The 13,635-nt window shown below is 45.4% G+C and overlaps 1 protein-coding gene across 2 annotated transcripts in view; it reads right to left on the bottom strand.

Moving 5' to 3' along the window:
- The window catches only part of CD4 (CD4 molecule), a 77,484-nt gene that overhangs the window by 63,486 nt on the left and 363 nt on the right, over positions 1 to 13,635 (bottom strand). The gene's annotated exons all lie outside the window — the stretch shown is intronic.

Here is a 13,635-nt window from a genome sequence, read left to right as displayed (position 1 = left end):
ATTACTTGGTGCATGTACTGCAGATGTTACAGTTCCCAATTCTAAATTTAAGCTCCAAACAAGCAATTGACACCTTAGAGCAGGCAGTTAGCTGCATGGTGATGCTGGTAAGTGGGAAGGGCTTTATATTCCTTGTATTACTAGGCTCAGCATTCAAAAAATAATGAGAATGATTTAAAAGTTATGAGATTACTGAAGCAGTAAGGGTTATTTTTTTCTTATTTTGCTTCCTTGTCTTTGAATCTTTATGGCTCACATTTTGTAGTTTTCCTCACAAACCATGAGATTTGGAAATATTTTTTAAAGTGAAAATGGACATTATCGCATAAGCCCTTGACTTCAGGAGGTTGGGCTTTATGGAAACACCAAATATAAAGTGAATCACAATAAAATCCTGAGAGTTGGCAACACCCAGGACCTCTTTCATCTGGAATAGAGATGAGGCTTCCATTTGAAACTGTGTGTTCTGTTTCTTTAAATCTGTTCCTAGAACACAAGTAGAAGAAGTCTGGAAAAATTTCTCCAGAGAAGTCCATCAGGAAACCAAAGAGATGTAGAAAGGGTAGATTTAGTGACAATTTTCTAGTTTAGCAAAATACCCTTGTTTAGTGTTAGATGAAAACAGTTTGTCTGCAATTCTTTTGCATTGTTACATCCAGTAGCATCAGAAGCAGATTCATTCTGAATCAGTGTAAATGAAAAGAAAAAGGAAAATGGAAAAATTTAGCTCACCACACTATTTTTCATTTGCTTAGTGCATTATGTGGCCTCATTAGAACAGCAAATTAGAGAGAGAGGGGGAGTACAGGTCAGCTCATTCCTTTACGGAATGGAGAGTGCAGCTGGAGATACAAATCATCTGTCTTCTCTGAGGAAGTGAGTGAATTACAACACTATTAGTAACAAGTAAGATGATCATTAATACCAAAAGGAATGTTTTACATGAACGGACAGACTTTTACCAGAAGGCATGGGAGCCTGGAGAAAGTGGGGAGGTGATCTTTTTTGGGTGGAAACAGATGTTGCTTTCCTTCATCTTTGTCCCATCATAATTTTTGTTATGGCAGCACAAAGGCAAAGCCAACAGTCCCCTTGTCATGCCACAAATGCCTAAAATATGTAGTGCAACAAAGGTGGTAATGGATTGCACTGCTTTTATTGCAGCAGGCGTCTGTTTGCTTTGTGGTGGGAGAGTGAAGGCAACCAGAGCTGCTCACATTCTCCAGCCACCCTAGGCAGGTGCCTTGGACTCAAGGGCACTGGTCCTGTGCACCCCAGGAATTCCTAGGCAGGTCTCTCAAGCCCCTCGTGTGCCTGCCCAACTTTCCCCTCTTACAGAAATATGCCCCAGAGAATCTTGACATGTATCTCAGTGTGTGGGGAAATTCAGGATTTCCCTATGTATGAAGATGTTCCCTAGGAGACATAGGGAGGCACAGGAGCCAGGGAATCCCATATGCCCTGTGCCTCCATGCTGGGATCCATGCTAGCCCATCCCTCTGCATGAACCATGAGTCACCACAGATCCCAGCATGGAAGCACAGGATCACATGGGCCCCAGCCAACATGGAGGCGGGGGGTGCTAGGGATTCCCCAGCTCTTGTACTTCCCTGTGTGTCCTTGCCAAGGCCTGCGCTGACCCATAGTTCACCCAGAGAAATGCATGTGTCATCTAAGGAGCAGATCAACTATGGTGAGATACATTCTGCCACAACTAATCTATTTTGGCTTGACAGTGTCTACTTCTACCCTTTTATAAGTTCCTAAAGAAACAAGTACAGAACTATGAGTTTGACATCAGCAAGAAAGAGCACATAAGAGAACATAAAATAGCGTGGACTTAAACACAGAATTTTCCCAAAACAACCCCCCCCTATGATATCTGGACATAAGGTGCAGCTATTACAGCAGTCTGAGCTAGTGCAAATGCAAGACATTCAGCGAGAGAATAATTAAAGCTTCGTCTAGGAAGTAACCACAAGAACATACCCCTGGTGAAGAGGGAGGTGTCATAAAATTATGCCCCTGAGAATCATAAGGTGTCACATGATTGGCCCCTTGAAAATGCTCTATAGCCATGCCCTAACAGAAGTGCACAGCTGCAAAGCACCAATTGCACAACAAATTAACCCTCATTGTACAGTATAAGGGTTCAAATGAAGGCAAAGCAGAACACCTTCATTAACTTATGTCTGTTCTGGCACCTGGGCTGCTACAGCCCAGTCCCACTCCTGGTGTTGTCTCAGCAAGAATGACTGGGGGGCACTCCCAAGACTGGGGGGCACCATTTGTAGGCAGCAGCATCCGCAGCAGGGTGTGGGGCGGTGGCAAGCAGCCACTGCCTGCAGAAGCCGGCAGTGGCAGCCAATCTCAGGGGGGTACGTGCTTCCCGTGCCCCTCCTACAAGTCGCCTATGTGACTCAGGATGGGAGGGGGGGAGAAAGCAGGGGAGGGGGCTCAGACTGGTGTTTGCCCAGCCTTCACTGGAGTTGGGGCAGGGGTTTCAATCCACCTGCCCCCACTCCAGTGCAGGCTGGGTAAACACCATTCTCTCCCCCCATCCCTCCCATTCTGAGAGCACTAGGGACAGGAGAGCTGGGGCAGGGCTAGGGGAAGAGGCTGCTGACATACAGCCTCTCTTGCTACATCAGCTCCAAATTGGAGCTCGATCCCACACCCTCCAGACCCAACAGCTAATGTCTGTTTGGTTGTGAGGGTCAGTCTAACTCCTGGCACTTTCTGTGAAGTGCCAGGAGTTGGACTGGGGAGCTGCACTTCTGTCTGCGTCTCTAGAAGCAGAAGAATAGATCAGGCAAAGATGAGTGTTCCTTTGAATTTGTGTCTGTCTGTGTGATTTGGCCTGCCTCTTTGTATCTGTATCCAAAGGCAGTAGACAGTTAATTTCATGGTTTGCAATAGTGTTGCTAATCTAAAATTGATTCTGAGTGAAAGGCAACTGACTGGTAAAGAGACTTCTATAAAAGTGAACTGTTGTTCATCACATCCAGAGGGAAATGGTTTAAGGTAAATTAAAGCCTATAAAAATTACACAGGCACTGAGTATGTGTTTAATATATCTGTCATTAACTGGGACATCTCTAGGGCCTCCTTGACCAAGACAGAACCACTGAATAGAGCCTTATAAAATTCTCAGAGGAAGCTAGGTTGGTATTTGGCAAAAATAGTCTGCTTAGAGGAAAATCAATGCAAGCCTGTTGAAAGAGTGGACATTACCCCCTGGACCTCACACCTTTACCTTTTTAAAGGTAGCTATATCCTTTTTTAAAGCAGGCAAGGAGCAAGCTACCTCATGGGCAGGGTACATATATATGAGTGGTTACACAGGGAGTTAGTGCAGAACAGCTATTGTGCTGTGAATTCTCACCTTGCCTTACTATGTAGACAAGCCTACAGTTACTAATGCACTAGAACAGTGACACCCAACCTTCTGGCCTTGTGGGTCAGAGGAGTTGCACAGGGCTAGTCCACAAGCAAGGTCATGCACAGTGTCAGCACATGGGGTCAGGCCACAGGTGCAAACCAGCGTGCCCGACCCTGTGAACAAAACCCCACATGCTGTATCCAGCTGCAGGCTGGCATGTTCTGGTACACAGGGTCACATTATATACCCCACAGGGATCCCCTAGTGCAGAAATTTGGTAATAAGGGAGTAGCAATTACTGCTACCACCACTCTTCAGCTGCCAAATTTCTGGACCCTTGGGGAATTCCATGGGTCAGATAACATGGCTCCACAGGCTGGATCTGGCCCATAGGCCAGGGTTTGACTACCCCAGCACTAGAAGATACTACATTATTCTCATTTGATAGGAGTACATTATTAAGCACTTCTACCTCTTCTGAATGATTAAAAATCCAACCCCCCCGCCTATCATTTAGACTTAAAGCTGGAGACTCCTGGAGAGAAGATCTTGCTGCTGAGCCCCCCACCCCACCCTGCCGGGCTCAGGGTCACACCAATCACTATATTTGGGATCAGAAAGGAATTTTACCCTATGATCAGACTGGTATGTGCTGTATTGGTTTTTGCTTTCTTCGGTAGCAGAAGGATAGCCCTGTACTTGGGAATCTTGAGTGTATATTAACAACCTTTTACAGAAGCAGGACATTGGCTTCCATGGTCTCCCTACTTTACCTGTAGCAGGTTAGGGTGTTATGTCTTGTGTTGTGTCAGGGTTGATGGTAGTTTTACTGTGGGGGTAGGATGTTTTGGGCAGGGATGATCCTGCCTCAGGGAACAGGTTGGATTAGATGACCTCTGGAAGTCCCTTCCAGTTCTGCTTCTCTGTGTTGTGTCTATGATTTCTATGGATCTGTATCACTTCTAGGATTTCTTTTGTTCCTATACACATACAAGTACATACGTACTTGTTCTTGCATATCATTTGCTATCTACTTCACCTTTTCCCCACTTGTTATATTACATAATGAAAGTTTTATTGTTATTAATATTATTATATTTGTTATAACTCACGTTATATAATATAACAAGTGGGAAAGAGTGAAGTAGATAGCAATTTTTATATAAGTTATGCAATTTAAAGAAAGTGAAGCTAAAGGCATCAGAGAAAAATCCATGGCTGGCAGCACAAAATATAACAAGAGGTAAGTTTTTGAGTGAATCAGTCCATATGTATGGATATGGATATAGTTTCATGTGTTCATGAGTTTCTGGGTATGTGGGGACACACACACACACACATTTTTTCTGATTGCTACCTTTGTTTCTCTTCTTGATCATGATGGATTTCTTGTTAAAGTTGTCCTCTTTCATAAATTGTAGAATTGAGACTTTTGGCCCATCTAGATATCTTCCTTTCCTTAAACAATTCCTAATTTCTATTACTACTTATCTTTCGAAAAGTTTTATCTCAGTCAGTTTTGTTTCCTTTTTTTGAATCCTTTGCCATCAGCAAGTTACCTCTTATTGCTGAGGATAGTCTTGTTGGTCCAAAATGAATGCAGTTAGGTCACCATGATCACTGCTCCCTAGGCAACAACCAGCTTCTAGTCTGGTGATTAATTCATCTATATCCATCATAATGAGGTCCTAAATATGGTTACCTCATATCAGGTGCAATACCTTTTACGTTAGAAAATTATTGTCTCTTTTTCCCCCTGTGGGCTGTATGAGCCCTTCAGGAGAGGTCTCACAGATTGCACTCCCCATAACAACTGTTTTTCTTTCCCCACATTACGGACAGGTGCCTAAGGAATAACTCTTCCTATTCTCTAGTTTGATTTGCTGTGTGGAATAGACCCCCCCACCAACAGCACTTCTCGGGTTTGCTAATCATCACATGTAAGACCCTGCAGTTCTGAGCTATCAGTGAACTCAAAATGGCAATAGTTTCTTCCACATAATGCCATTCATGCCTCATCCCTTCTTTTCTCTACTCCATGTGGGGAAAATAATTAGTTTTGGAACTAACTAGTTTGGAACTAGAGATTTTAGCTTTTCCCACCAGGTTTTGGTAATGTCACTCATATCATTTTTTTCCCTCATCAATGAGAATTTACAGCTTCTCTTGCTTATTACCCAGACTCTTTATTGTCAGTCTATAAACAGTGGAGTCTCTTCATATTCTCAGCCATCCCCATTCAATATATTAGTGACAACTAGAACCTAAGTTAGGTAAGTGCTTGTGCTACATCTCCCTTTTAGCATGCCTCTGTCTCTCTCCCTATCTCAGGCAGCTTGAAGTAGAAGTGGGGGAGACTCTGTTCTCTTGCCATGTTGAAAGTTGTGGGGGAGCTGTCTTTCTGCCTGTGAGAGAAACTTTATAGCAATGACAAATTAATTTATGGGATCTTGGGAAGAGGGTAAAGCAAGTTGTGAAAACGACTGAGGTTGCTTCATTAAAACTTAAGTAGAGGCACTGTGAGCTCAGGCTAAAGTTTTTAAAGTATGACTGCTACAAGCAGGGTGCTGGCTGATGCAAAAAAAGTCAAAATGACAGTGCTTTCTTCTTCCATGTTTTGCTCCCAGGGATACTTCCTGGCTGGGACACATGGCTGAAGAAAGGAGCATGATATGTAGACACCTGGTAGGATAACTATTTATATATATCAAGTGCTTTAAAGTGCTTGCCACTTATGTCACCAGTAACTAGCTGGGGAGGGTTCTGCTTTGTCATACAGTGAGTATGGGCCAACCTCCACTTAAACAGGGACCTCCCACTCGGAAAGATAACCAAACAGTTAGCAAGGCCTAGACTGCAGAAAGCTCATAGGAACCACCTGGTTAAAACCAGCTGGGGAAATGGGTCACCCACAGCCAGAAACTGTCATGTAAACTCCTTTTTTTCTCTGTCTGTTTTTTGCTAACCTTTTCTTTCATACTCCATCCCCACTTTTAACCCCCTCTGTCTCTCCCCTTTCTCTTGTAACTGAGAATAGAGATCTAATCTGGACTCTGGGTGTTCATGACTCTCTACTATGCATGCTGGGAGGCCTCTGTTAGCTCAGGACTACTCCCCAGGCAGAGCTTAGTGGTGAGCGGCCTGGTTTACATTTCATTTCAATTTCTTGCTTTTTCTAACCCTGTTTCATTTCCTTCCTCCCAAAGGGACAAGAGAGGTGGGCAGAGGCTGAGGCAGGCCTGCCTGCTGCCTAAGGAAGGAGGCAATTACAGAGGCTGCATCCAAAGTCAGTGCCCTCAGTGGGGACCAGGCAGCCTCTGGATAGCCCTGTCTATTACATGGCACAGAGCCTCCCAGTGCGCCTAGCTGCCAAGACCACATTAATATTATGCTGATGAAGAGATGGGCTGACAGCCCTGGGGTCCAACTTCTTGCAGGAAGAGAAATTTCCACCCCTTTGAATGCTCTCTAGTGAGGACTCTGTCAGGAAGTTGAGTCCTTGTGGCCAAATTAGTCCTTTGTGCTGAGGCTGGACATCAGTTCATGTCCTCTGCCTTACTCCCATGGCCCTTTTCTCTGTCTGATTCTGGAAGGAATCCAGGGGCCTGAAGGTTGCTTTTGACAGCTCCCATTCTCAGCAAAATGAGCCCTTAAATGGAGTGAGTACAAAGCAAACTTTATTCAAAATCTCCAAATATGGATGTTCCCAGCCAATAAAGGATAATGCATAACAAGAATTTATATCTGGATATATTTCTACAATCTAATACTTGTCAATGCAACAGAAATGAGCAGCCTTACCATTTAAAATTGCTAAGTCTTCAAATCCTAAGAGTTACACTTAGGTGGATGGTTTGCCAGGGAGATCTTCCTCAAGTTTGGAGACTACATTCTAAAGGTGTTGGATCTTGAAGCATCTGCAGATGGGAACCTCAGCAAAAGATGCAGGAAGAACACATCTTAAAGCACTGACTCCTTTTTCATACCTCTCCTTTAACATAGGTTTACAGCATTACCTGATCAAAAAACAAGACCAATACGGTCAAAAAAGAGATGGGTTTGTGCCACAGTGTGGTCAGGATGGAATACCCTGACCTCACCACTGATCAGGATCTAGGCATCTTATGACTGCCAGAGAAAGGCATCTTTCTGTGAAAGTTCTCTCATCTGTGACTCCATTCCTTTTTAAACTACTTCCCTTAGCCTTGCTTATGCTAGCTTGGCCTATCTTAACACAGCTTGAGGTCTACTAAAACCATACAATGCAAGCTAAAAGGATTAAGATTTAACGCAAAAGGCTACTGAGAACAGACTGGCAGATGCATTCCACCCAGCTCTACTAAGTCCACAGCTTAACCCTGGGAATGACTTTAATTCAGGCTCACCGCTGGGCTGGGACAGAACCCACATCAAGATCTGAAACGTATCACAGGCCAGGCTTCCTCTCCCACCTTCCCATCGCTGACTGGAGCTAGACTGGAATGTGTTACATTTATTAAGTGAGTGGTGAAATCTCAGTCCCAGTTCTGTAGGGCAGGCTCTCATGTAACCGTGTCTGCCTGCTTCCATAAAACATTCAGGCTCAGTGGGCTGCCTGCAGAAAGTGGCATTTCTACTCCTCCGTGGAGTAGAAGGGCAGGATGAGGAGAGCTGGTGGGCTTGCTTGATATGTGTCAGGGGAACTCATCCTGGTGCTACCTGGGCTTTGTACTGCCTGGGTTTCCGTTTACTGCCTCACCAGAATATCTGATTGTATCAGCTAACAGAGCAGGTCAGTGCTGCAGGTGATGACCAGAGAAAAAAGGCCAGGGTGGCTAAATAACACATGCAAGAATTCTGCTCTGCAAGTCCTTCTCACTCTCAGGCTTTCAGCACATCATGAACATTTGCTAAAACCTTCCCATGTGTTTGCATTTTATGGGGGTGATAACATCAGCTGCCCTCTTGTGGAGAGCCCCTGCCCCAATAGTATTTGATTAGATCAGCAGGATGTGGGTCAGATTTGTCCTTAGGAAGGCTTGCTGACCCTGCTCTGAAAGGAGTGTTGGTCACTGATGGCCCACCAGGGTTACTCTGGTTAACTCTGGCTTTAAAAAAAATTGGAAATAATTAGAACCTGATGCCACCAAACCTCTCCACCCTACCTCCCCCTTGCCTTCCTCTCTCTCTGTCGCTCTCTTTCTGGTCCTTCATCTCTGTCATGCTTTGTGGGTTTCTTGTTTTGTTCTGTCTTGCTTGTGGCTGTGTTTTTGATGTAGCAGCAGCTTGGTTTTTAAGAGATGGGGGGGGCCACCCAGCCCTCTGCATATATAAAAGTTTTTACACCTCAGCCCTTGCATGAGCGCTAGATTTCCCCTACCACATGCTATTTTATTCTGTGCCAGGATGGGATCAGAAGAACCCCACATCTTCTCACTTATAAACTGTACTTTGAATTTGGGAATAAGACTTGTTAGCTCCTTCGTATGTTGTAGCCAACCAAAATGAAGCTGAGCAGGACTATAGCGGTAGCCTGCTATTAAATGAAAACTCTTCTGAATCTTTCATTCTAACTTAGAAGCAAACATACATAAATGGTGGGGCTAGAAAACGAGTGATCTAATGTGAACTCCTTAAAGCGAGGCCTACGACTGAGTGGGCATTCTTATTCACACAGAGATGGGATTTCCTAGGATAGAGTGCATCACATTTATTTGTATTGAGGGGGTGCATATTTTGTACATCTGTGTGTGTGTAAGAGGAAGAAAGAGAGAGAAAGCTCGATCTGTTGTCTTAGGAATTGTTTGAGATTACAGCTGTAGAAGTTCCTCCAGGTCACATCTCTTTACCTTACTTGAAGCCCAAGGGTGCTTGTACAAGTGACAAAATTGGCCTTTAGTGGCTTAATTGCCCTTTTCCACCACTTTAATGGCGTTGCTATTTACATGTTCGGCAGTGTATTCCACTTTAATTTTGTGACGATATACATGTTCAGCAGCATATTTCACTTTAAATTACATTGTTACATAGCAAGGTAAAACCCATTTGAGGTATTTTATTTTGCTATGTAACAAAGTGCAATGGTGCATGGGGTGCTGGAAGCCCACGTGTGCTCAGGGAAGCTCTGTTGTGATGGGCTTCCAACACCCTGTGCACCATCCCCGCTGCCTTTTCCAACCGCCAGCACACCCAGCCGCCCTCCTGCTGCCTTACCACTCAGGGGGCAAGTCAGCTCATTCCTGGGTGGTCCCAGGCAGTGGGAAGGCGCTGGAGCCTACCTGCCTCTCCTGTGGCAGGGGGAACAAGCTGCTGGTGGTCTGAGTGGTCCCTGAGCTGCAGGGGATCCCGTTCCTTCCCTCTACAGCAGTGGTGACCCCCAGGCAGCACCCGGCCACTAGCACCTGGCTCGGGCAGTCCCGGGGGGCACTGCCACCGCAAAGCGAAGCACTGGGCCCTGCGCAGCTCAGGGGCTGTTTGACCTGGTGACAGCTCATGCATGCAGGCTCGACTGAGGAGGGTGGGGAAAAAAAGTGACGATGAGCCCGACCTTTTTTTTTCCCCCTCTCTTGACGCCTGAGCTGTGCAGGGCCCAGTGCTTCCCCCTGCGGTGGCGGTGCCCCCCGGGCAGCACCTGCTTGCTAGCAGCCCACCTGGGTGGTCCCAGGGGGCACTGCGACTATGGAGGGAAGCACTAGGCCCTGCACAGGTCCCGAGGACTGCTTAGGCTTTGGGAGAAAAAAAAAATATTAGGTTCCTTGCAACCTTTTTTTCCCCCCTCACTTGAGCCTGCCTGCATGAGCTGCCACTGGGTTGCACAGCGCCTGAGCTGCGTGCTTCCTTCCATGGTGGTAGCACCCCCTGTGACTACCCAGGCCAGGTGCTAGCGGGCAAGTGCCACCTGGGGGGTGCTGCAGCCGTGGAGGGAAGGACCAGGGTCTCCCGCACCTCAGGGACTCCTTGGCCCACTCGCAGCTCACCCCCTGCTCTGCTGTGGGAGAGGCAGGTCGGCTCTGGGGAAAGAAAAAAAAAGAATCTGGCCCCTCACTGCTTTTTTTTTTTTCTGGTAGAGCCTGGGCAGGGGGGCAGCAGGTGAGCTGGCGGGGGGTTATGATGCACTGTGATGCCACATGACATTACAGAAGTCCCTAAATTGAAACTGTGGGTTTTTAAATGACACAATTAAAAACACACCAATTAAAAACCCACTGTTTCAGTTTTAGGAAAACTAAACCCCCATCGCATGTACAAATACCCCAAGACAACACTAGTTCACTGCCGCTGTTCAAGCCAGTTCCAAATGGCTTCTACTCCCCACTCCTTTTACTATAGGGGCTCCAATTCTTCTCTTGAGAAGATGACTCCCAGGGTTTCTAGACCCTTCAGCACTGAGAGATGGCTTTTGTGCACGTTTCACTTGGCTCAGCCTCAGTCCTTTTGCTCGATCCTCTAAGTAATTCCTTCTCCCTCAGTTTACACACCTGCCCACTTGCAGGCTATGAGTGACCAGTGCCATAGCAACCAAGTTTGGCACCTGGGGCAAAGCCCATAGCGGCAGCCCACCCATCGACCTGTGCACAGATCCCGGGGACACACTCCCCCTCCCCCCATGCTTGCCTCGGAGTGCACGTAGCAGTGGGAGCTGCCCTCCCCCCATCCCCGTGCCCCCTCAAATGAGTCGCTCACAGCTCCATCTCCTGCCCCACCCCAGGTGGGCAGTGCCTGTTGGCGCCCCTTAACTTTGGCGCCCAGGGAGTTTGCCTTACTCGCCCCCTCCCCTTGCTATGGCATTGAGTGACTACCCCAAAAGTATCTAAAGTAAGAACTAGCAATCATGATATATATTTCACATATGAAATACCCTCCCCGGGCAGGCCTGTCATCCATTCCCATGTCAGTGAGCACAGTAAAAGTAGGCAGCTAGATCATTATATTGTTGGATTAGCTAATAAACAGGGATCTGGCTAAAACAGAGAGACATCTCCTGTTTTTTTAGAAAAGCAAAGAAACATGCTGGTTGTGTGAGTATGTGAAGTTGTTTCTCTAGCATTTTCTGGGTTTTAAGCGCTTATGGACATGAGCTTCCAGTGCAAAAGGCTTAATGCAGTCTGGGTGAATCAATATGGAAGAGCTGAGTAGCAGCAGGGAAGTAATATCACCTCTATATCTGGCATTAGTGAGACCAATACTAGAATACCAAGTATCAGTCTGGTGTTTGCTTTTTAAAAAGGGTAATGAAAAACTAGAGAGGGTTCAGAAGAGAGCCAGAAAATATTTCAAGGACTGGAGAAAATGATTAACAGTAAAAGAGTTCTGACATTCAACCTGCTTAGCTTAACAGAGGAAAAGGAAGAGACTCAACTCTAGTTCAGTGCCTGTCTACTGGAGTTATCTTTGAAATAGCTGACATGGGTTGAACAAGACCTAATGGCTGAAAGTTCAAGTCAGAACATTTTAAACCGGAAATAAAATGCAGATTTTTAACAGTAAACAACTTGTCGAACACACAGAAAATTCCACGTCACCTGGAATCCACAGGCCAAGACTAGAGGCCTTTCTGAAAGACCCGATCTAGTGTACTCTTAAGTTGTTGGGTCTGGTGCAGAACCACAGAATGAGGTTCCCCCCCATCTTGTTCTATAGCAGGTCAGAGGAGCGGATGATAACATTGGTCTTTGGTCTTAAAATGTATAAATGAAATGGGCAGATTTTGTAACTCAGGGGCTGACATTTTATTATTCTGCTGTTCTTTCTTTAGATAACCCCACTCCTGGAGGGTGTCTGGAGAGGAAAGCAACAGGTGGATTTCAGTAGGGTAAAATAGTGTCAGTGCCCTTTCAGCCCCCACCTAACAGATGGAACCAAATTCAAGTGTGCTATGACAGATGAAAGACAAAACAAGGTCACGGTTCTCCTGGAGGGCTTATTTTTAAATTTCTAAATATACTGGGGTTTTAGTGGAAATCATGATCAATACAGGTTGGGCATTTTTTCTCCTTTCTGCACTTTCCCTTTATCCATTTCTCTCTTTCTTTCCCTGAATGTATTTTGCAACCAACCTTCTATTTTGACTTCAGCAAAACCAAAACTATAAAATCTTTCAGTACATCTTCAAGGGTGTTAGGGACCTGCATATTCAGAGCCGCTGCGCGTCAAAAGTTAGACCCAAATATTCTTGTGGACACATGAAGAGATGAAAAAGGAAGAGAAAAATAAGGGAAAAAATATACAGGGAAGGTGGAAGTAGAAGGAGTGAGAGGTATCATTCTACTGAAATAGTTTAGAAAAAACAGAAAAAGAAAGAGTTAGATAGATTCTTGAAGAGAAATCATAAAAAATTCGGGGTAAAAGGGACTTCAGGAGGTCATCTAGTTCAACCCCCTGTTCAAACAGGACCATCCCCAACTATCTCAACCCAGGCAAGGCTTTGTTTAGCCAGGTCTTAAAAACCTCCAAGCATGGAGCTTCCACCACCTCTCTTGGTAACCTGTTCCAGTGTTTTACTACCCTCCTAGTGAGAAAGTTTTTCCTAAAGCTTCTAACTTAAACTTCCCTTGCTGCAACTTGAGACCATTGCTCCTTGTTCTGTCATCTATCACCACGGAGAACAGTTTAGCTCCATCCTCTTTGAAGCCCCCCTTCAGGTAGTTGAAGGCTGCTTTGAAATCCCCTCTCAGTCTTCTCTTCTCTAAACTAAATGCGCCCAGTTCCCCCAGCCTCTTCTCAGAAGTCATGACCCTCAGCCCCTTAACCATTTTTGTTGCCTTCCACTGGACTCTCTCCAATTTGTCCACATGCTTTCTGTAGTGGTGGGGGCCCCAAAACTGGGCACAGTACTCCAGATGTGGCTTCATCAGTGCCATAAACGGCAGGAGAATCATTTCCCTCGATCTGCTGGCAACGCTCCTACTAATGCAGTTCTAGAAACATGAAAATACCAAGTTCTAGAAACATAAACTGGGGAACAGAGAGAAAAGGTTGGGGGCAATCTAGTCGGGGAAAAGGTGAAAAACAAAGAAGAAAGATACATAATACAGTGATAAAGAAGAAAGCCAGAATGTGTGTAGTAAAAAAATGAATCCTTTGTAGGTTATCGTCAGTAGTAATTGGCTTTGTGCATGATGAGCGATGCATGTTCCTCTGCTAACAAAGAATATGACAACTTTGGCGGGAAAAAAATATTTCTTACCTAAAAATAAAGAGTTTCACCTTAGGATAGGTGCGGCAACGTGGGCACTAATAATAATTCAAGGGCTCAAAGTGTATTTGCCTGCCCA

Source organism: Crocodylus siamensis, chromosome 1, assembly GCF_052110815.1.
Source record: "Crocodylus siamensis isolate JL-2025a chromosome 1, ASM5211081v1, whole genome shotgun sequence".
NCBI classification, from domain to species: Eukaryota; Metazoa; Chordata; order Crocodylia; family Crocodylidae; genus Crocodylus; species Crocodylus siamensis.
The sequence above is the reverse complement of the archived record's forward strand: the minus strand, read 5'-3'. Positions and strand labels throughout refer to the sequence as shown.